Raw genomic sequence first — 22,033 nt, 5'->3', positions numbered from 1 at the left:
GATGTTTTCTTAAGTTTTTGCAACTGATTGTGCATTGTAAATGTTCTAGTAAAGAAACTTTTCAAAGTCAGACATTCTTTCATGACATGTTTTCATGATTACATTTCCATTTTACCCTACTCACTTAGTAATGCTATTGTATCTGTATGTTTGGTTCAGTGAGGAACAATTTCCCACAATGGTGACCCTGCCTAAACCTCCCGTCTCTGACCAAGCTTCACAACAGGTTGTGTGTGTGGGCACCAAGTGACTGCCTATGTTGTGTTCTTCCACCACCCAGCTAGTGCTCACCACATTAAGCAGCACACTACACCACTGTTCCAATGCTAGCACAAATGTAATGCCATGCAACAGGATGAGTCCAATCCTGATTTACACTACTGCTGAGTTCAGCCCCAGTCGGTAATCAGAACCACACCACCCCCAATCTACAAGCATATATGGCTGGTTCCCACGCCTTCCTCAGCCACTGTGCACAGCTTGCAGGGACCGTCACTGCCCCTGTGCACAACTTTCCTCCCAGATCCCAACTGCCCCACACTGCCTTCCAACACTAGCAACCCCCTATTATGGTTTGCTTCTGTAGAGGCAATATTTGCAGGCTCCTCAGTTACTGGTGTCCCTACATAATTCACCCTAACAGTAGAATAGCTCGAGCCTCCATTCAATGCAGAGGACTTTGACATCTTCACAAACTCACCAAAGTGAGGCAACCCTAAAGGACCAGCTGATAATGTGGCTGGCCCCATCAGAAATGTAGCATGTGCATGCACTATTTGCATCAGAAAAATGCACCAACATGTGGCCCTCACAACTCCTCCAGTACTTCCACACACATGCCAAGCCTGAAATCATTCCCACAATAGGGACCAGGCCACTGTTGTAGGCACAGGGTTTTTGAATCCCATGACCCCCGTACTGACACTACCACCATACCTCCAGGTCCCAAAGTGGCGGGACTTATCATCATCCTGGAGAAGCGTGTTTTTGGTGTTACAGATACTGACTTCCTTTGGGACACAAGATATCTGCTGGCTCCTGCCTAGTGGACAAGAAGGTCCAGGCCATTACCAAATTTCCATGCCCCATAACATTCAAAGAACTCTGCAGTTTCCTTGTAATGGCAATTTTTTTCTGGTGTCACCTTAAAAATGATTTAAGTGTGCAAGCACCACTTAGTGCCATGTTCCAGGGCAACCACACTAAAGCCAGTAGACTCGTTACCTGTATGGCACAAATGACAGAGTTTTGGACAAACAAAATGTGACCTCCCACATGTTGCCCTCCTGGTACACCCCACCTGACCACATCACAAGCAATTGTAATGGATGCCGTCCAGTCTGCCCAAGCCGCCACCCTTCAACAATGTGTTGAAGTTTCGTGGCAGCCACTGGCATTTTATTTTTATGTTGCTCTCTGTGTCATAGTGGTGTTGGGCAGCATACAACCTGGAGCTCCTTGCTATACATAAGGCAGTCAAGTACTTCCACCCATCAGTGGAAGGACAGCCCTTCATGATCTGTACAGATCATCACCCTCTTAAGACAAGTTTTTGTCAAAAGGCAAGCACATAGATTTCCCCTTGGCAGTTCTGTAAGGAGGAGCATGTAACACAGTTTCTGAACAACATACAGCATGTCACAGGCATGGAGTGTGCCATTGCTGAGTGCCTCAGCTGCTTCTATACACTCACCAGCCCGTTTGACTATACTGCCATGGCTGCCACTCAGGCAGCCAATCCCTAACTGTTAAGCCTATAAAGGACCCAAACACTGGCCTTAACCTCAGACTATGAACAGTTCCCAGTATTAATTTAAATGTCTGGTGCAACTCTTATGTGAGTTATAGCCACTCAGTCAACTCCGTGGAGTGCATCCACTTTTAGCTTTCCCCTGATTTCCACAAGGCGGCTTTTGAACACCTCCACAGCCTAGTCCATCCCAGTCTCCGTGTGTTCATGGCCATCATGCAGGAGCATTTCATCTGGCTTGGTATGCAGTGGTACCACACCAATTGGGTCTGTACGTGCCTCTTTTGCCAGCATGCTAAGGTAGGCCACCATGTACACATCCCTATCACTTCTTTTCCCCAAGTAGTCCATCATTTTCCCATGTCCACATGACATTTAGGCCCCCTTTCACAAGCAGACATTTTGTCTGCTTGTGTCTGTGTATGTGCGGGTGGATATGTGTGTGTGTGCGAGTGTATACCTGTCCTTTTTTACCCCTAAGGTAAGTCTTTCCGCTCCCGGGATTGGAATGACTCCTTACCCTCTCCCTTAAAACCCACATCCTTTCGTCTTTCCCTCTCCTTCCCTCTTTCCTGATGAAGCAACTGTTTGATGCAAAAGCTTGAATTTTGTGTGTATGTTTGTGTTTGTTTGTGTGTCTATCGACCTGCCAGCGCTTTTGTTTGGTAAGTCTTATCATCTTTGCTTTTAGATATAGAATTTATATTTGTTTATATGTCAACAATAAAATGTAAGTTATGAAACAGTTACTGATTTTGCACTATAATAAAAGATACTAACTAGTAATAGTCAAAATAAATTAGAAAATCAATTATAAAATTAAGCACAAAATTAGATCTGGTGTTACTTACTTTAAGACTGAGGGCCAATATTTATTTTTTATGAAAATGCCGTTTATACTCACGTATGCTAATTTAATTAAGTCAAAATGAAAAAAATGTATTTTAAGGAGGCAAATGTCTGAACAAAATGGTAATTAAAATTATCCCAGCTTGCGTCGTCACAAAGTGAAGAAACAAAGAAGACGAACCATCACAAGTTCACTCTGGAAAAGTAATTGACAATCACTTTGTCTGTTCCTGGGTGCACTAAATGTCAATGGTATATTGGCCAAGTCCATGTGGCAGATTGTCCTGGGAGGAAGGTCCTATGCTGGGTAGCCAAACAGCAACAGGAACTGGCATATAGTGTGTAAAAATCATAATCTTCGACCCTTCATTGTCATTGCAAAAATATCTCATGGCGTCATAAACTGTGAGTAACTCTTGGTTGAACGCTGACCATTTGTGTTGGAAAGTCATGACTTTCTTTGAGAAGAACTGGGGTGGTTGGGTTGTATCACCAACGTGTTTCTGAAGAACAATGCTGATCGAAGTGTCACTCATATCAGCTGTGATGGAGGTGTGTACGGTTGCACGAGCATGATACCATGTGAAAGTGCAGTTTTGAGTGTGTTGGATGCTTGAATTGTTTCATCCCATTACTGTACCTTTCATTCCCCACAGGTATTTTTCCCAACCAAAGTGTCTATGAGTGAGGCCAGGATGGAGCTGGTATGGGGAATATGTCACCAACAGAAATTTACCACACCAAGAAAATGCCACAAATCATGTTAAGTCATGGGTAGGGAGAGATCATGGACGAAACTGACATGATGAGATGTCAGACAGATGCCATCAGTGGTGATAGTATGACCAAAAAGGCTACATTCAAGCAGCCCAATTGTGATTTGTCGTGGTTTATTTCTATGTCGTCATCACCTAGGCCGTTCTGAATCTGGGCCAAGTGATGCCTGTGTTCCTTGACAGAAGGGGAGGATATCAGAATACTGTCAAGGTATGCATAGCAATACAGGAGAGTGAACAAGATAGAATCAATGAACCTTTGCTGTAACAGAACACAAACAGACCAAGTGGTGTAATGATTTCCATTTTTAGCAATGTCATCTTTGAACATTGGGATCTGAAGGTACACTTTCAGACAATCAGGAACATAAGTTCTCATACCCCATTAAGCAGCTGGGTGAATTCTTGGATGTGGGGTATAGGATAGTTGTCGATAATGGTGTGGGCATTTAGTTTCCGAAAGTCACACCCAACCAGAATGAACCATCTTTCTTAGGCACAAGGTACATGGGTGATTACCAGTTGCTGTCTGCAGGTGCTTATGGTACCCATGTATAACAGGTCATTAACAGTTGATTTCACATGGCATACTTGATTTGGTGGGAGGCACACAGGGCCTTCTATGGTGGATATGTTGTGGCAGGTGACAGTAGAGATAGTGGATAATTGTAAATCTAACACATACGAAGGAGGTCACAGTTGTCATGGCATGGGTTGGAGCCATGATCAGATGACATACTGGGGACTGGAATGTTACTAACCTTAGTATGTGGATGCTGAGGTCCTGGCAGAGGCATGCCACCTTCTAACAATCCTACCACAACAAAGGTCAAAATTTAATAATCATTGTGGTGTTGCTCATGCTGCTAAATACTGCATTTTCAGGCAACAACAAAGTTATTATGTGGGAGGTGTCATTAGAGCACAGTTAATAAAGTCATTTCATGTAATAATGAATAAACTAGGCACTCATCTTTTCGTGTTTCCCATGCTGATCTCATTGTAAAATCATGGCTCAATCGTTGAAAATCTAGGTGGTGATGATTCCAAGCTCAGATGCAAAGAGACCTAGGTTTTATTCTGCTATATTCAAAAGTTTTATAGATGCGCTTCACAAACCATTCTTGAAGATTAAACTTTTGCAAGTCAGGACAATGGTGATGTAAAAAAATAATCAGCACTCTGAATTTAAGTTACACTTCTTTTTTATTGCTTTTGTTGCAATAGCACGTAACACACAAAACATCACTTCACAATACAAAACATACTTGAAAACATCTTCCTCACTATTAAAGTTCACATTTTATAAACTGGCTACAATATGCGTCTTTCCAACATGACGTCCAAGACTTGACCCTCTCAAGGTCCGACTCTCTAACAACTAATTAATAACCACTTACGTGTCCAAAAATCAGAGTTACAAGTACGTCAAAGATCATAGTGACAAAAGAAAGAATACACATAAGAATAATATCATTGCAATATAAACATATCGATGTATCACAAGTGAAATTAAATCTGAATGTTGTCTCAGAAATATGTTATGTAGTTAACAGAAACACAGTAGAATATTACTGGTATCGAGAGGTTCAGGTGAGGTGCCGTAATGGTTACGTAATTCAAGTACAATTACAACCTGCAGCAGCTGTATTGGTAACAAGAATTGGCAGTCAGTTGGTGAGGCAGTAGAGTGTGTGGTGAGTGCACAACAGTTTCTACAGTGCAGTGTCTGTCTGCTGTTTCAGCTTGATGTTGGGTGTTGTGAAAGGCTAGGATATCAATCTTGGAGAACTCAGTCGTAAAGTACTGGTCTGTCAATGTCAGCTGCATTGCCAGTTGTAACTTGAAACTAGCTGAATGGGTAGGTGGGGTGGAGAGTGAGGCAGGTGCCACCTTCACCATCTGTTGCATTCTGCTGGAGACCATCTGTGTGATCAGGTGGAGTGTTGGTAGAAAGTTTTGACAGTTGGGGATCCGGCACAGTTAGCACCGATTGTTGGTTGCCAGGTAGTTGCAGGTTGTCCTGATATGTCGGGCTTGCTCTCACACAGCCCCTGCTGTCCCAGAGTGTTGGAGTGGCCAAAGTTGTTGTCTGCTGGTGTACTTGCAGTTGGAAGTAACTGTCCGTGGAAAATAATTCTGTGGGCCTGATCTGCAAGCTGATGTTTAGTTTACAAAGGGTCTGGTGAAAGTGAGAGAAATGAGTAGTTGTCCATGTCAAAGTTTCACTAACCACAGAGCCCATAAATTGATGTTGACCCACTTGTGCATGTGGATGGCACCAAAGCTGCAAGGGAAATCATGAACCAAGATGCTCCTTGTGAATAATATGGTAAATTGCTTCACCTGGTGGATGCAACAGGTACTCAGTGATGTCAGGCTCCACTGTGTCCTATCTACACTGAGGTGGCAAAAGTCATCAGACAGCAATGTGCACATATACTGATGGTGGTAGTATCGCATACACAAGGTAAAAAATGGCAGTGTATTGGAAGAGCCATCATTTGTACTCAGAGGATACATGTGTCCATCATCATTATGGCTGCACAATAGGAATTAACAGACCTTGAACGTGGATTGGTAGTTGGAGCTAGACCCATGGGATATGCTATTTTGGAAATCATTATCAAATACAATATGAGATCCACAGTGTTATGAGTGTACTGAGAATACCACATTTCAGGCATTACCTCACAACACAGACAATGCAGTGGCCACTGGCATTCACTTAATGACTGAGAGGAGCAGCGTTTATTTAGAGTTGTCAGTACTAACACTCAAACAACACTGCATGAAATAACTGTAGAAACCAATGTGGGACATATGACAAATTTATCTGTTGGGGCAGTGTGGTAAAATTTAGTGTTAATGGGCTCTGGCTGCAGATAAGCAAAGTGAGTGCCCTTGCTAAAGGCACACCATCATGTGCAGTGCTTCTCCTGTATTCGTGATTATATCAGCTGTACCCTAGATGACTGGAAAACTGTGGCCTGGTCAAATGAGACCCGATTTCAATTGGTAAGAGCTCATGGTAGAGTCTGAATGTGGTGCAGACCCCAGGGAGCCATGGACCAAAGTTGTCAACAAGGCACTGTGCAAGCTGGTGGTGGCTCCATAGTGGCATGGGCTCTCTTGACATGGAATGGACTGGTTCTCTTATCATTGACTGAGAATGGTTATGCTCAGCTACTTGGAGACCATTTGCAGCCATTCATGGACTTCACATTCCCAAACAATGATGGTAATATTTATGGATGTCAACGTGCCATGTCACCGGGCCACAATTGGTTGTGACTGGTTTGAAAAGCATTCTGCTGGACAATGCAAGCAAGTGATTTGGCCACTCTGATTACCCAACATGGGACATAATTGAGAGGTCAGTCAGTTCATGCACAAAATTTGCACTAGCAACACTTTCGTAATTATGGACAGCTGTAGAGGCAGCATGGCTCAATATTTCTGCAGGGGGCTTCCAGTGATTTGTGGAGTCCATGCCACATCAAGTTGCTGCACCATGCTGGACAAAAGGAGATCCAACATGATATTAGGAGATATCCCAGGACTTTTGTCACCTCAGTGTATAGTATGATAGGGGTACAGAAGGAAGTCACTGACACAAACCATGTTTTGAGGTTGTTCTTCTGTAGCTGGGTAGCTTCAGACCCTGCCCACTGGAACATGCTGCATCAATGTAGGCTGAGCCAACATATGGTGAGACCTGAGCAGCAATGCAGAAGGATGTAGAGGTGTATCCACAATATCAGGAAAGAGATCTGGATTGAGAGAACCATATGAAGCAGGATGCTGATATGCTGTGTACCCTGAGGTCACTGTGAGGGGATGAAGTGGTGGCCACAGACCATTCATGATGTAGACATGGGCATGAAGTCAACTAACGTGGGTGAGGTGAATGTTGTTGACTAATAGTGAGGCAGTAGATGCACAAAAAGTGAATTAAATAGCCTAACAGAGCAATATGACACATGGAGTATAATTATTTGCCATCTGCTGAGGGTGAATAACCTGTCAGCAGTAGTCGACCAAGACAGATCCAGCAACAGGCAAGTAACCACATTTGTCATTTGCAAGTTCCTAATTTTATTACATCATCTGTGTGCTTTAATAGTTCAGTTTCTTGAGTTTGTGGGTGTAAATTTAATATCTAATAGCCACAGTTGTTGCGTTTTTTGTTTGTGCCGGAAAGTAAACTGATTTTGTGACATATTACAAGTTCCAAATCAGGGTCAAAATTATTTATTTTCACCTGAGTGCTTTGGTAGTTGGGTTTTTGAGTATCTGCATATTACTAGACACAGTTCATGTGTTTTTGTAAGGGTCTACAGTAGAGTTGTGCAGCACGTGCCGATAGTCTGTTTACCTGCATAGTTTAGTTTTACACGGTCTTTAGGATGGACAGGGACTGCGATTGTTGTGTGTGGATGTGGGCCAAGTTGGTGACACTTCACTCTCAGTTTCAGGCTGTGATGACTTCGATTACACAGCTTGAGGCTGCAGTGGCTGGGCACCACTGTTGTGGGCCAACCGTGGGAATCCAACGGACGTCCAGCATGTCAGAATCCTCTGATTGGTCCTAACTGGTGGCCAACCCAGTTACTGCTCGCACTGAGGCTGACCCCTCACCTGTGGTCGAGTGGGAGGTCATGCCAGGGTGAAGCAGGTGGTGAAAGACTCCCCAGGCGGCCGCACATAAGGCCTCCTTGGTTTGTCTGACAAACAGGTTCCACGTGCTGTCTGTGGCTGACAATGTCGCTGAGCCAGATGCTGTCGCCCGTTTCAGAGGAAACCACTCAGCCTACAAGGTCCAGGCAATCACAGAGGGTGGGATTATTGGTAGTTGGAAGCTCCAACGTTAGGTGCATTATGGGGCCCCTTAGGGACTTGGCTGACAATAAGGGAAAGAAAACCAATGTGCACTCCATGTGCATACCTGGTGGAGTCATTCCAGATGTGGAAAGGGTCCTCCCAGATGCCATGAAGAGCACAGGGTGCAGCCAGCTGCAGGTGGTTGCTCAAGTTGGTACCAATGATGTATGTCACTTTGGATCAGAAGAGATTCTCTCTGGTTTTGAGTGGCTAACAGAAGTGGTAAGGCAAGGTGAAAGCAGAGCTGATCATTTGTAGCATAGTCGACAGGACCGATTGCAGACCACTGGTACAGAGCCAAGTGGAGAGTCTGAATCAGAGGCTCAGACAGTTCTGCAACTGTGTAGGCTGCAGATTCCTTGACTTGCGGCAAAGGGTGGTTGGGTTTTGGGTTCCACTGAATAGGTCAGGTGTCCACTATACGCAAGAGCCAGCTACATGTGTACCAGGGGCTGTGTGGCATGGACTGGGCGGTTTTTTAAGTTTGAGGGTTTCAGGAAAACACAAGAAGGGCTTCAGTCAAAAAGGGTGCAGGCTGAACACAGGAAAAACATAGATACAATAACCGTTGGTATAACAGTCGTAAATTGTCGTAGCTGTGTTGGGAAAGTGCCAGAGCTCCAAGCGCTAATAGAAAGCACTGATGCTAAAATCATTATAGGCACTGAAAGCTGGCTAAAGCCCGATATAAGCTCAGCTGAAATTTTTGCGAAGAACCTAATGGTGTTCTGAAAGGATAGGCTAAACATGGTTGGCAGTGGCATGTTTGTTGCTGTCAGAAGTAGTTTAACTTGCCGCAAAATTGAAGTAGATACTTCCTGTGAGTTAGTATGGGCAGAGGTCATTGTTGGCTACTGGAATAAAATAATAATTGGATCCCTTTACCAACCTCCCAATTCAGATGATTCAGGCACTGAAAAGTTCAAAGAAAATTTGAGTTTGATTTCAAACATGTACCCAAGTCATACGATAATAGTTGGTGGTGACTTTAATTTACCCTCAATATGTTGGTGAAAATACATGTTTAATTCCAGAGGTATGTATAAAATATCATCTGAAATTGTGCTAAATGCATTCTCTGAAAATTATTTCAAGCAGTTAGTTCATGAGCCCACGTGAATAGTAAATGGTTCTGAAAACACACTTGATCTCTTAGCAACAAATAAGCCTGACTTAATAACAAGCATCAAAACTGATTCAGGGAGTAGTGAATACAGGGCTGTCATAGCAAGATTGAATATTGTAATCCTGAAATCCTTGAAAAATAAGCGAAAAATATACCTATTAAAAAAAGCAGATAAAAATTCATGTGACGCATTCTTGAGAGACAATCTCCTCTCATTCCAAATTAATAATATAAGTGTAGACCAGATGTGGCTTAAATTCAAAGAAATAGTATTGGTAGCAATTGAGAGATTTATACCAAATAAATTAACTAACGACGGAGCTGATCCTGCTTGGTACACAAAATAGATTAAAACACCGTTGCAGAAGCGACAAAGCAAACATGCCAAATTTAAACAGACACAAAATCCCCAAGAGCTTGAAATTTAGCACAGACTTCAATGCAAGATGCCTATAACAGTTTCCACAATGAAACTTTGTATCGAAACCTGGCAGAAAATCCAATGAAATTGTGAAGTATGTTAGTGGCAAGAAGCAATCAATGCCTTCTCTGGCCAATAGCAATGGAGATACTATTGAAGACAGTTCTGCCAAAGCAGAGTTACTAAACACAGCCTTCCGAAATGCCTTCATAAAAGAAGACAAAGCAAATATTCTAGAATTCGAATTGAGAACAGCTGTCAACATGAGTAACATAGAAGTAAATATCCTCAGAGTAGTGAAGCAACTTAAATCACTTAATAAAAGCAAGTCTTCTGTTCCAGACTGTATACCAATTAGGTTCCTTTCAGAGTACACTGATGCATTAGCTCCATACTTAATGATCATATACAACTGTTTGCTCGACGAAAGATCCATACCCAAAGACTGGAAAGTTGCACAGGTCACACCAATATTCAAGAAAGGTAGTAGAAATAATCCAGTAAATTACAGGCCCATATTGTTAACATCGATATGGAGCAGGATTTTGGAACATATATTGTGTTCGAACATAATGAATTACCTTGAAGAAAATGGTCTATTGACACACAGTCAACATGGGTTTAGAAAATATCGTTCTTGTGAAACACAACTAGCTCTTTATTCACATGAAGTGCTGAGTTCTATTGGCAAGGTATTTCAAATGGATTTCGTATTTCTGGATTTCCGGAAGGCTTTTGAGACTGTACCACACAAGCGGCTCGTAGTGAAATTGCGTGCTTATGGAATATTGTCTAAGTTATGTGACTGGATCTGTGATTTCCTGTCAGAGATGTCACAGTATGTAATAATTGATGGAAAGTCATTGAGTAAAACAGAAGTGATTTCTGGCATTCCCCAAGGTAGTGTTATAGGCCCTTTGCTGTTCCTTATCTATATAAATGATTTGGGAGACAATCTGAGCAGCCGTCTTCAGTTGCTTTGTGGATGACGCTGTCATTTATTGACTAATAAAGTCATCAGAAGATCAAGACACACTGCAAAACAATTTAGAAGAAATACCAGAATTGTGCGAAAAGTGGCAGTTGTTCTTAAATAATGAAAAGTGTGAGGTCATCCACATGAGTGCTAAAAGGAATTCGTTAAGCTTCAGTTGCATGATAAATCAGTCTAATATAAAAGCTGTAAATTCAACTAAATACCTAGGTATTACAATTACAAGCAACTTAGATTGGAAGGAACGCATAGAAAATGTTGTGGGGAAGGCTAACCAAAGACTGCATTTTATTGGCAGGGCACTTAGAAAATGTAACAGACCTACTTGTCTGTTCTCTTTTAGAATACTGCTGTGCAGTGTGGGATCCTTACCAGATAGGACTGACAGAGTAAATCGAAAAAGTTCAGAGAAGGGCAACATGTTTTGTATTATCACAAAATATGGGAGAGAGGATCACAGAAATGATACAGGATTTGGGATGGGCATCATTAATAGAAAGGGATTTTTTGTTGTGATGGAATCTTCTCACAAAATTCCAATCACCAACTTTCTCCTCCGAATGCAAAAATATTTTGTGGGAAATCAGAGCTTGTATGGAAAGATATAGGTGTTCTTTCTTTCCACGCACCATGCGAGATTGGAATAGTAGAGAATTGTGAAGGTGGTTTGATGAACCCTCTGCCAGGCACTTAAATGTGATTTGCAGAGTACCCATGTAGATGTAGATGTAGATGTAGATGTAGATGTAGATGGTGTAATGGTGAGTTACTGTGAGGTGAAATCTGGCTCTGGAGGGAGGGAATCACAGTCAAACCAATGCACCATTGTGTGCATGCCAGTGGTGGTGTGCACATTTGCTGCCATTGCAGTCTGACGAAGGCTAGGTTGGCTGCATGTGGCCACTAGAATACAGATATATGTGTCCATCTGCAACCATCTCATGCATTGTCTACAGTACCTGTGCTTTGCAATCACAATCAGGTGGGTATGCGGTAAACACAGAGTTTGACACACCCCAGTAAGCAATCCATTGTTTCCCTAAAGAAACACTGAATAACACAAAGAACTGATAATTGAAGAATGAAAGAGACTTGGGGGCACCACTTGGATTTCAGCACCTAAAATTGGTGGAGATTGACACAGAAACCCAGCTAGTAGATGTAACTCAGTTATTTATTTGTATCTCAAAATCTCAACAAGAAAGCATGTGCATATACAGAAAAGATAAAAAAAACTAATGTCAAAATTCTTCATTTTCTTCATTGAAGTTGTTCAGTTCACTGCCGACAGTCACCACAGACGTGAAGAAGTCGGAGCGGTTTGTACTATAAAGGTAGCACTGGCAGGAAGTAAAAAAATTAATTTACTGTAATTGTTTATAGTGTGCAAGAAACAAAATGCAGTGATATTTGCAAAATTAATAGTGACATTATAGACGCAGTGTTGAATCCAAACCTAATGCAGGTGTACACACAATATCCCATATGCACAGGAATGTATAAAACTTATTTATGCAAAATCTCATTTCACCTTATATCTCAGTTATTTATACCTATGTTCTTGATTACAATAATGCAGTTAGTGTTACTGTAAGCATTAGTAATTAACAGACACAGATAATTAAAGTTATGACAATAGCATATAACAGGAAAAACAAGGTGAATTGATAAGGATCACAGGAATCACTCTTATCACTCATTCAAAAGCACGTCCTACCAACTTTTTGATAACATATTTGGAATTAGGTAAGGGTAATTAACTTAACGAATAATTGACATTAAAAGTTCAAACCCTCCAAATTTCAGGTGCCTATTTTTCTTTAATGACTGCAAGATTCTGAGCTCTGACAATATAATTTTATTGCTATATTTTTGTGGATCAAACAACACCACTTAGTAATTAATCAAGTCAGTAATTAAGAATTCAAAAAATTTAGAATCATAAAGGATTTATTTCAACATTGACACCACACTCATAAACAAGATATTTCAGAAACTGCATAATAATTGTGTTCCATGTATATTTGTAGATTATTAATCTGAAATATTTTTCATAAACCAAAGATAGTAAAATGACTGACAGCCCTTGCAAAAACAGTAAAATGTAACCTAGCTTAATTTCAGAGCATTATGTAGATTCAGAATTCACAGTAAATTTTTTCACCTGTCTTTATATAGGCACCCCTATGTCAAATAGAGTTAGACTGTTACATGAGTAACATCTACATGCCATATGTCATTTCACAATAAAGTTTGTGACCACTGAGCACACTTAAAACATTAGTATGTTCATCTGTGTGAAAGTCTGCATATTGCTAGCCTGATGCTCATAATTTTGTGACAGTTAGGTGAAATTCTGCACTTGATACGAAACCTGCAACAAGAGTGTCCATAAGAAATACAAAACTGTGTAATATCTTTGTGTCTTGAAGTCTCTGATAAACTAATAAGTATTAAACTTAAAACTATAATAGTTCACACTCTCCGATTTTTTCATAACACCTGACTAGAGAGTAATGTTATACATCTGTTTCAAGTTCAAGGTGGCAGAATTTACCTGCCTTTCAAAACTGTGGCATTTCATTTCTGTCCAGTTAAAGTTGCTGAAAGGAGATGCCTCAGCACTCTGCTGAATTTTCTGACAACAATGGTTTAACGAATGGCAATTTAGCATGTGGTCACGTGTGTGACTTTCAGAAGGTTCTGGAGGGCAGAACACAGTTGCTTCAGTCTCTTTGTGTCCATGATTGATTGACAATTTGTATAGTAAACAATTGTTTAAATGTGGGTGTTAGAACTATTAAAATATAAAAATGAATGAAAAGTTCAATAGTCCACTGTAGTTATGTTTATTTAAGTCAACTAGAGACCCACCCAACTGGTTTTGCAACTTTTAAGTTGCATCTTCTGGTATATATCTGTACAGAATTTTTTTTTTAAATTAATGCTTTGATAATTGTGAATTGGAGTTATCTGAGATATCTTAAAGTACTGAATGACGAGACTTAAACATGGAAGACAATATTATGCATCTAGTTAGGAAACTAGGTGTACTTCACATACGCCCCACGAAGAATGGGTCTATAAGTGTGCCAGTATTACATGGCATAGAACGTAGTAAAACACTTTTGCAGTCAAATGAACATTTATTTTAACACTGAACAAAGTGAGTACAAGAGAAGCTGTTGAACATGGCGCGCAGCGAGACATAGACAAAGTGAACTAAAAGGAAATTCAAAAAACATCAGTTCAAAGACACGCCAGAGGTACCACAGAGCTTCACCCCCCCCCACCCCCCCCCCCCCTCCCCCACCTCTACCAGTGCAGAACACTGAAGCTAACGTACATCAACACAAAATCCTCATGCCAGTGTGGTGGATGAAGACGGCATCCAACACACGAAGTGGGCGCTTTGGAAGCAGCTGCGGACAGCTGCACAGGCAGTGGGGAGTCATTGGAGGTCACGTCGGCGGCATCAGCAGATGAGATGCTGGCAAAGGCAGCCCAGCCGGGGGCAGCAGAATGTGGCTTGGAGATGGACCATGCAGATTTTAAACGATGCAGTGAAACCATTGTCAGTCGTCCGTTGAGTAGTATCACGTAGATATTAAAGCCGGGGTGGACTGGAGTATGTTGGTTGCGGGGCTGCCTGTACAGAGTCATCTTGTAGCATGATGAATTCACATGACGCCAGGTCTTTGTGTACATACACTGACGGTGTGGAATGAGAGTGAGGCGGGGGTTCGTGAAGGCGAGTGACATGCACACGCACTCGTTTTACGAGGGCCAGAAGGACAGTTGCGTCAGTCGGGGTTGTGTCCTCGACAAATCCGGCTGGCAGAATGAGAGGTTCTCGATATAAAACCTCCGCCAGCAAAGCATTCAAGTCTTTCTTGTGGGCAGAGCAGATACCAAGTAAGACCCAAGGAAGAGCCTCAGACCAAAGCCCACCATGGTACACGAGTGCAGCTTTAAGAGTTCTATGCCATCGCTCCACTTAGCCGTTCATCTGTGGATGATAGGCCATTATGTGAAATTTTGCTACGCCATGCAGCTCACACAGTCGAGCAAAAAGTGAGGACTAAAATTGTTGTCTCTGGTCCATAGTAAGTGAAAATTCCACCACCCACACTGATAAGAAAGCACGAGCTATAGTCTCTGTGGTAATGTTGACCAGAGGAACCGCTTCAACCAGATGATCATATACAAAATGTATTTGTACCAGGCAGCCGTTGGGGATGTCAAACTGTCCTAAAGGAGGCTGTGTGTCTCTGCTCATTTTACTACTTTGACAAGGAACAAACGCACGTGTCCAGGAGTGGCAATCATGCCGCACACCTGGCCAGACAAATGTTCAGTCACTAGTCTTGTCATTGCCCGCATACAGGGGTGGGCCAGATGGTGTAAAGTATTGAAGATCTAGTGCTGAAGGGCGGACGGCACCAAGGGGCAGGGGGAACCAGTGGAGACATTGCAGAGGGCAGGGGTCGATGACCCTTGCAGGTTGAGAGGTTTGATGGCGAGCGAAGACTCTTCATCCAAAACTGATCGCTGGGTGTCCACGTCCTCAGTGTGAAGTCGCACCAGATCATCTAAGTTCAAGGGTGCAGAGATCATTGATATACAAGACAGACAATCAGCTAAAACATTTTCTGCACTGCGGATGTAACAAGCGCCCGAAGAATGTTGGCAAATGAATTCCATGTGTCGGAAGTGGCATGGCAGTAGATCCTTCACCAGGTTGCATATTGCGTCAATGAAGGGTTTATGGTCCCAGTATATAGAGAAAGGACGTCCCTCCATGTTGCTCCTGAAGTGTTTGACTGCCTCATAAACTGAGAGAAGCTCACAGTACAAGATCGACCATTTACACTGATTCCTGGTTAGTTTTTTTGAAAAGAAATGGAGGGGCTGTGTGGAGTCCATGGTGTACTGTTGCAAGACAGTGCCCACAGATGACTTGCTAGCGTCGGTAGCAACAGAAATAAGGGCCTCAGGGTCGGGGTGTGAGGGAGTGACTGCTTTCATGATGGATGATTTCAGATTGTCGAAAGCATCAAGGATGAGCTGAGTCCTGTCCAACTTTTGCTTCCCCATGGTATTTTTACCAGAGAGGGCATCAGTAAGGGATGACTGGACGGAGGCAGCCTGGGGGCTATGGCGTTGTTAAAAGTTTATCATATCCAGAAAGCGCCGGAGTTGCGCACAATCCTCAGGAAGAGGCAGTGTGAGAATGGTTTCAACACTAGAATCCACTGGTTAGAGGCCATTGGCCGAGACTGTACAGCCAAGGAATGAAGCTGATGCTGAGCAGAGTTGGGATTTTTCGTCATTGATAATCACACCGTTTGCTGCAAGAGCCGTATGAACTGCATCAAGATGAAATTTGTGTTCCTCGGCAGATGAGGAAAAGATAAGTATGTCATCCAAATAGGTAAAAGAGAAGGTCAAAGGTAGCAAAATTGAATCAATGAAATGTTGTCACATCTGTGCAGCATTTTTCAAGCCGTAAGGCATGTAACAGTATTCAAATAGACCAAAGGCTGTAATGATGGCCATCATTGGAATATCAGGTGGGTGCATGGGAATTTGGTGGTACACCTTCAAACAGGCTAAGACAGAGAAGAACTTTGAGCCATGCAATAACTGAGTGAAATCCTGGATATGAGGGATGGTATAGTTATTGATTATTGTCCTATCATTAATGGACCTCTAGTTCCCGCACAAGCATAACGAGCCATCCTTCTTAGGCCCAAGGTGGATAGGTCTAGACCAGTTGCTGTCTGATGGTCAGAGCATGGCCTAAGCCAATAAATCCTGGACAATTCCTTTTGCTCATACCAAATTGCAAGCGATAAGACATCGAGCTTTATGACACACGGGTGGGCCATCCATGGTGTGGATTCTGTGATGAGTGCTGTTGCTGTGTGCTGAAACCCTTGAAGTGAGGAGGCAGGTAGGAGTGGGGGGGGAGGATGGGGAATGGGCCAGAGGGGGGCATGAGCAATGGTGGTTCACTTCCTGCAAAGCGAGAACATGTGCATCCATGCCGGGCCAGAGTGACATGGGTGGGGCAATGGAGGCAGACAATGACAGAGGGCGTGCCGTGCGATGCATGGGATCCTGCGGAGTGGGAACATGTGTGTCCTGTAGATTCAACTGCGACGGCACGGAACAGGAAGCAGGGGATGGTGAGCTCCACCTAGGAGCAATGCAGACTGAAGATGCAGTAGAAGCGGCTGACAAGTCCAAAAGAACTTGCTCTGTCGACAGACTGCGAATAGTACTCCATGCTTGAACTAATTCAGCCGAGGTGGCAGCAATGCATGTGCGTAACTCCTAGTTATGTGTGCGGAGCCCATCGAACTGCATGCGGATGTCTGCCAAGTCAGAGAGATGTGCATAATACCTTTGAGAAAAGATGCACAAGTGGAAAGCGTAGCCAAGGAGGTGGAGAGCGGAGTCGTGCCGAACTCATTTGAGCATGGAATAGTAGAACCAGACGCGTGGCAGAGCGTTGCAGCATGCATGTCAGGTTAAAGTTTGTAGTGGTGAAGAAACTCCAACCCTATCAGAGGTTCATCCACATTGGCAACTTGGAAAGTCCAAGGAAAGGTTGTGACCAGTGACAGGTGAAGCGACATCTTGATGAAGCCCAGGACTGTGATCAGAGAGTGACTTGCGGCTATCAAACCAAGGTTAGCAGGAGAAAGCATGATGCCTACTAGCTTGGCCAGGATAACACTGACATTAGTGCCGCTGTCAATGATCAAGAGCATGCCCAATGATAGGTGTGTGACATAGAAGTATTGTGCCGCTGGAGCAAGCGGTGCAGTGTTGGAAGGTAGGCACTGTCAACGATCATGGCGGGATGTGGCATTTAAACGTGCCTGCTGAAATTCTTTGGGTACACACAGGGTGTGTGGCAGTTTTGAGCAGCGTCCCCATAGGTTGCATGGTACCAGCATAGTGGGTGAGCTTGGAAGTAAGGTGGTGCGGAGAGGGTGTGAGACGTAACTGACTGCATCAATGCCTGAGACTGCTCGGGCTGCTGCTCGGGTGAGGTCAGCTGCTGTCGGCAGGTAGCAGGCAGTACCTTCTGTAGGCCACCAGGAGGCAGCTCCTGGCAGTCCACTGAGCTGCTGTGGTGCCTGCACTGACCCCTGCCAGCTGGGTGTGGAACTGAAGGTGCAGGAGTGCTAACTGAAGGTGAAGGCGATGTCATCCGTAACAGACAGTGTCGGTGACGAATGATTGCGTAGGCCTGATCAGCCGTGTGTAGGTGAACATTGAGAGGATCCCTGTCTGAGATAGTAGGTGAAGTTGTATGTCTGATGGAATCTTGACCATTCACAAGGTCCACAGTGGTCTTGTAGAGCTTAGTCACCAATTAATGCACAAAGGTGCCGCCAAAGCTGCAAAGGTATGTGGTCGTCGAGGTGCTCGTCATGGTTTTTGTGGAGGATAGCTTGTGCTGGAGGACAAGAAAGGCCTTCAAGTAATGTCTTGCTGTTAAATGCTTGAGCAAGGCATGCGGTGAGAGGTGCAGATCACTGATGAGGTCTGGATGAGCATGGAGGTGGCTCACTGGGCACACGAAATGTGCGTTGTCACCCGAAATCCCATGTATATCCAGGAGATGATCCACCAATGCGAACCAAGTCTTAGGGTTGTCCTTTTTCAATGTAGGCAGCTTAGGAAATCTTCCAAGTAACACATGTTGATGCAGTACAGGGAGGCGAAGATCTCTGTGAGCGGTGTAAGAAATCCCTTATGCTGGGAGTCCACTAGCACTGGACGATGTGTCATTCATGTTCTGCATGGGGGGGGGGGGGGGCAGCCACAGGCAGCACACAATGTAGAGTGAGCCGGTGCAACCGATGGCATGATGTGTCCCAACTGCAGGTCTGGAGGTGGGCATGGCACAGGCATAACGGCCAGTACTGTTGCAGCAGTGAGTGGAAGTTACGAGAGCAGGTGGAAGGTGAGCATGGTGTGACCATGGAGTGATGGTCACTGAAACCGGAGCAGTTGAGGTGGCCGGTGTTGCCAAGGTGGGGAGGGGGTGGGGAGGGGGGTGGGGGCAATGATGTCAGGCATATAAGAATGTGCAACCCCGTGTACATGAACATTCGAATTACAGTTCTCGAACTTCTTCGGTACATCAAACCAACCCGAAGGCAACTGTTTAACTGAGGTGTGAAACACAATGTCCTTCACACAGTTATCATTCACAATGTCACTAAGTGGCATGCATTGTCCATGCAGCAGGCATTGCTGCGTAATAGCATTTGACGGTGGCCATGTTGGGCAGGTAACGGTTAATGGCCGCTGGCATGGCTGGGGCCAGGTAATTGTTCACTTTTAACAAAATGTACATTGGGAACTTAGTAAAAGTGCAAGCACAATTAACAGGACGCGAGGCACTGGCATAAAACAACACTGGTGGATCCATTGTTCTGAGGACAATATGGACCAGTACACGAAGTTCGACAACAATGAAAAGAAGCATAAAATTATTCCCCAACCACGCCACGACAATGTTGGGGTCACCACTGTTGGTGTTACATGGCGTATAACCATAATAACCCACTTTTGCAATCAAATGAACATTTATTTTACCACTGAACAAAGTGAATAGAAGAGAAGCTGTCGAACATGGCACACAGTGAGACATAGACAAAGTGAACTAAAAGTAAAGTCAAGGAACATCGATTCAAAGACATCATGCTTCATGCCAGAGGTGCCGCAAGTGCTTAATAAATAATATTTATACTGTAATTTCATACCACAAGAAGGTTACTTACAAATGCTATGACATATGCTATAAGGAGTAGTTACAGAATGTCACACAGTAACAGTTGGCAAGGCTAGGCAAAATTATCAGCCCTCCTCAATTGATAAAAGCCATCATCAATGATGATTGTCATGTCTAAAAAATGAAAGAACAGAATTAGGGATCTGAAACTGAGCCTTTATTAAAAAACATTGAAGCAGTAACTCAAATGAAAAAGAGGTATTGAGACCCCTAACTTCAAAAATTCAAATAGTCAAAAGTGGCCAATAAAACTTGATACCTTAATTCATTTTGTTATTGAGAGTATTATCAGTGGACAGTCTTATGGAATTTAGTACATATATCTCCTCAAGCATGTTTAAAACACTGCCCTTTCTCTCTTTATGTTGTATCTCAAGTTATTCTGGAGATCTGGAAAAGAATGTTTATTATCATGTAAGTGAGATGTTAAAGGATTTTGAGCTGCTTATATTGAGATGTTCTATGAAGCAAATTTTGAAACCACTACCTGTTTGCCCAGTGTACTGCAGCAGCCACTGTGCACACTATGACAATACACTGGATGCTAATAGCTTGTGTGATTGACTGCAGTGTCAATGACAAACTCACAAGTGGCTGGTAAGTTTGACTGGTGGCATAAACTACTTCCTTTTGGTAACTGGTAGCCCCCAAAACAGTTAAAATAATTTTCTGTAGATTTCAATGCATTAACTTTATTAGCTCTCATCACTAACTCTATCTTATTCTTCAATCACTACAGCACCCAATACTGTCGTGTGTAACATTTATGAGGAGCATTGTCTGTTGCTTGGCATAGGCTGAGAGGAAAATATTTTAATTGGTAAAGTGACAAAAGTTCATCATTTTAACACAGGTCAGTACTGTTTTTGACTGTTGTTCCTTGTTACATGGGGTCAGTCCCCATCCCTTTTTCATTTGAGTGAAGCATTGTCTTTAATCAAGGACCAGTTGTGATCCCTAATTTAATTCTTTTATTTTTTAAACATGTTCATCATTGATGATGATTTTCATCAATTGTGGAGGGCTGAGAACTTTACCTAGCCATATCAACTGTTATTCTGGGGCATTCTGTAACTGATCCTTTTACCGTATGACACAGCATTTCCAACGAACTTTCTTGTGATATGAAATTACAAATATTGTTCATTAAATACATAAAGGCCCATGCTTTGGGGGACGAATGAGATGTACACTTAGTTTCCTAACTAGATGTGTAATATTTTCTTCTACATTTAAGTCTATTCATTCAGTGACTTAAGATATCTCAGATAACCTCAGTTCCTCATCAAAGCACTAATTTAAAAACATCTGTACAAATATACACCAGAAGATGCAACTTAAAAGTTGTGAAACTTAAATAAACACAGCTACAATGGACTATTGGACTTTTCATTCAGTTTTATATTTTGATAGTTTTAACACCTATATTTAACCAGCTATTTATTGTATAAATTGTCCCTCAATCATGTATAACTATTTTAGCTGTGGTTGCCCCACTTTTACAATTATCTCTGTATCCAGCTTTCAGAGAGAGCAAATGCTCTTGGAACTAATGGTAACATCAGGCTGTTCATGGATAATGCAGTTATCTATAATGAAGTATTATCTGAAAGGAGCTACATAAATATTCAGTCAGATCTTGATAAGATTTCAAAGTGGTTCAAAGATTGACTACTTCCTTTAAAAGTTCTGAGATGTAAACTGTGCACTTCACAAAACAAAGAAATGTAGTATCCTATGATTATAAGTTCAATGACTCACTGTTGGAACTGGTCAACTCATACAAATACCTGGGCATAACACTTTGTAGGGATGTGAAATGGAATGATCACATAGGCTCAGTTGTAGGTAAAGCAGGTGGTAGATTTTAGTTTTTGGTAGAATACTGGGAAGCACAAGCAATCTACAAAGGAGATTGCTTACAAATCACTCGTGTAACCCATCTTAGAATATTGCTCAAGAGTGTGGGACCCATAGCAAATAGAACAATACAGAGAAGGGCAGCAAGAATGGTCACAGCTTTGTTTAACCCATTGGTAGTGTGTTACAGAGGTACTGAAGGAACTGAGCTGGAAGACTCTTGAAGAAAAATGTAAATTATCCCAAAAAAGTCTATTAACAAATGTTCTAGAACTGGCTTTAAATGATGACTCCAGGAATATACTACAGTCCCCTATGTATCACTCACATGAGGACCATGAGAATAAGAGTAGAATAATTACTGCACACACAGAGGCATTCAAACAATCATTCTGCCCACACATAAAAGGAACCGGAAGAAACCCTAACAACTGGTACAATGGGACATATCCTCTACCATGCACCTCAAAGTGCTTTGCAGAGTATAAATGTAGATGTAGAGGAATTCAGATTTCAGACAGGGTAAACAGGCTCTGTTTCTGCTCATCTGGACAA

The sequence above is a fragment of the Schistocerca cancellata genome, chromosome 6 (genome assembly GCF_023864275.1).
Source record: "Schistocerca cancellata isolate TAMUIC-IGC-003103 chromosome 6, iqSchCanc2.1, whole genome shotgun sequence".
Taxonomy (NCBI): Eukaryota; Metazoa; Arthropoda; class Insecta; order Orthoptera; family Acrididae; genus Schistocerca; species Schistocerca cancellata.
Note: the sequence above shows the minus strand (reverse complement) of the source record.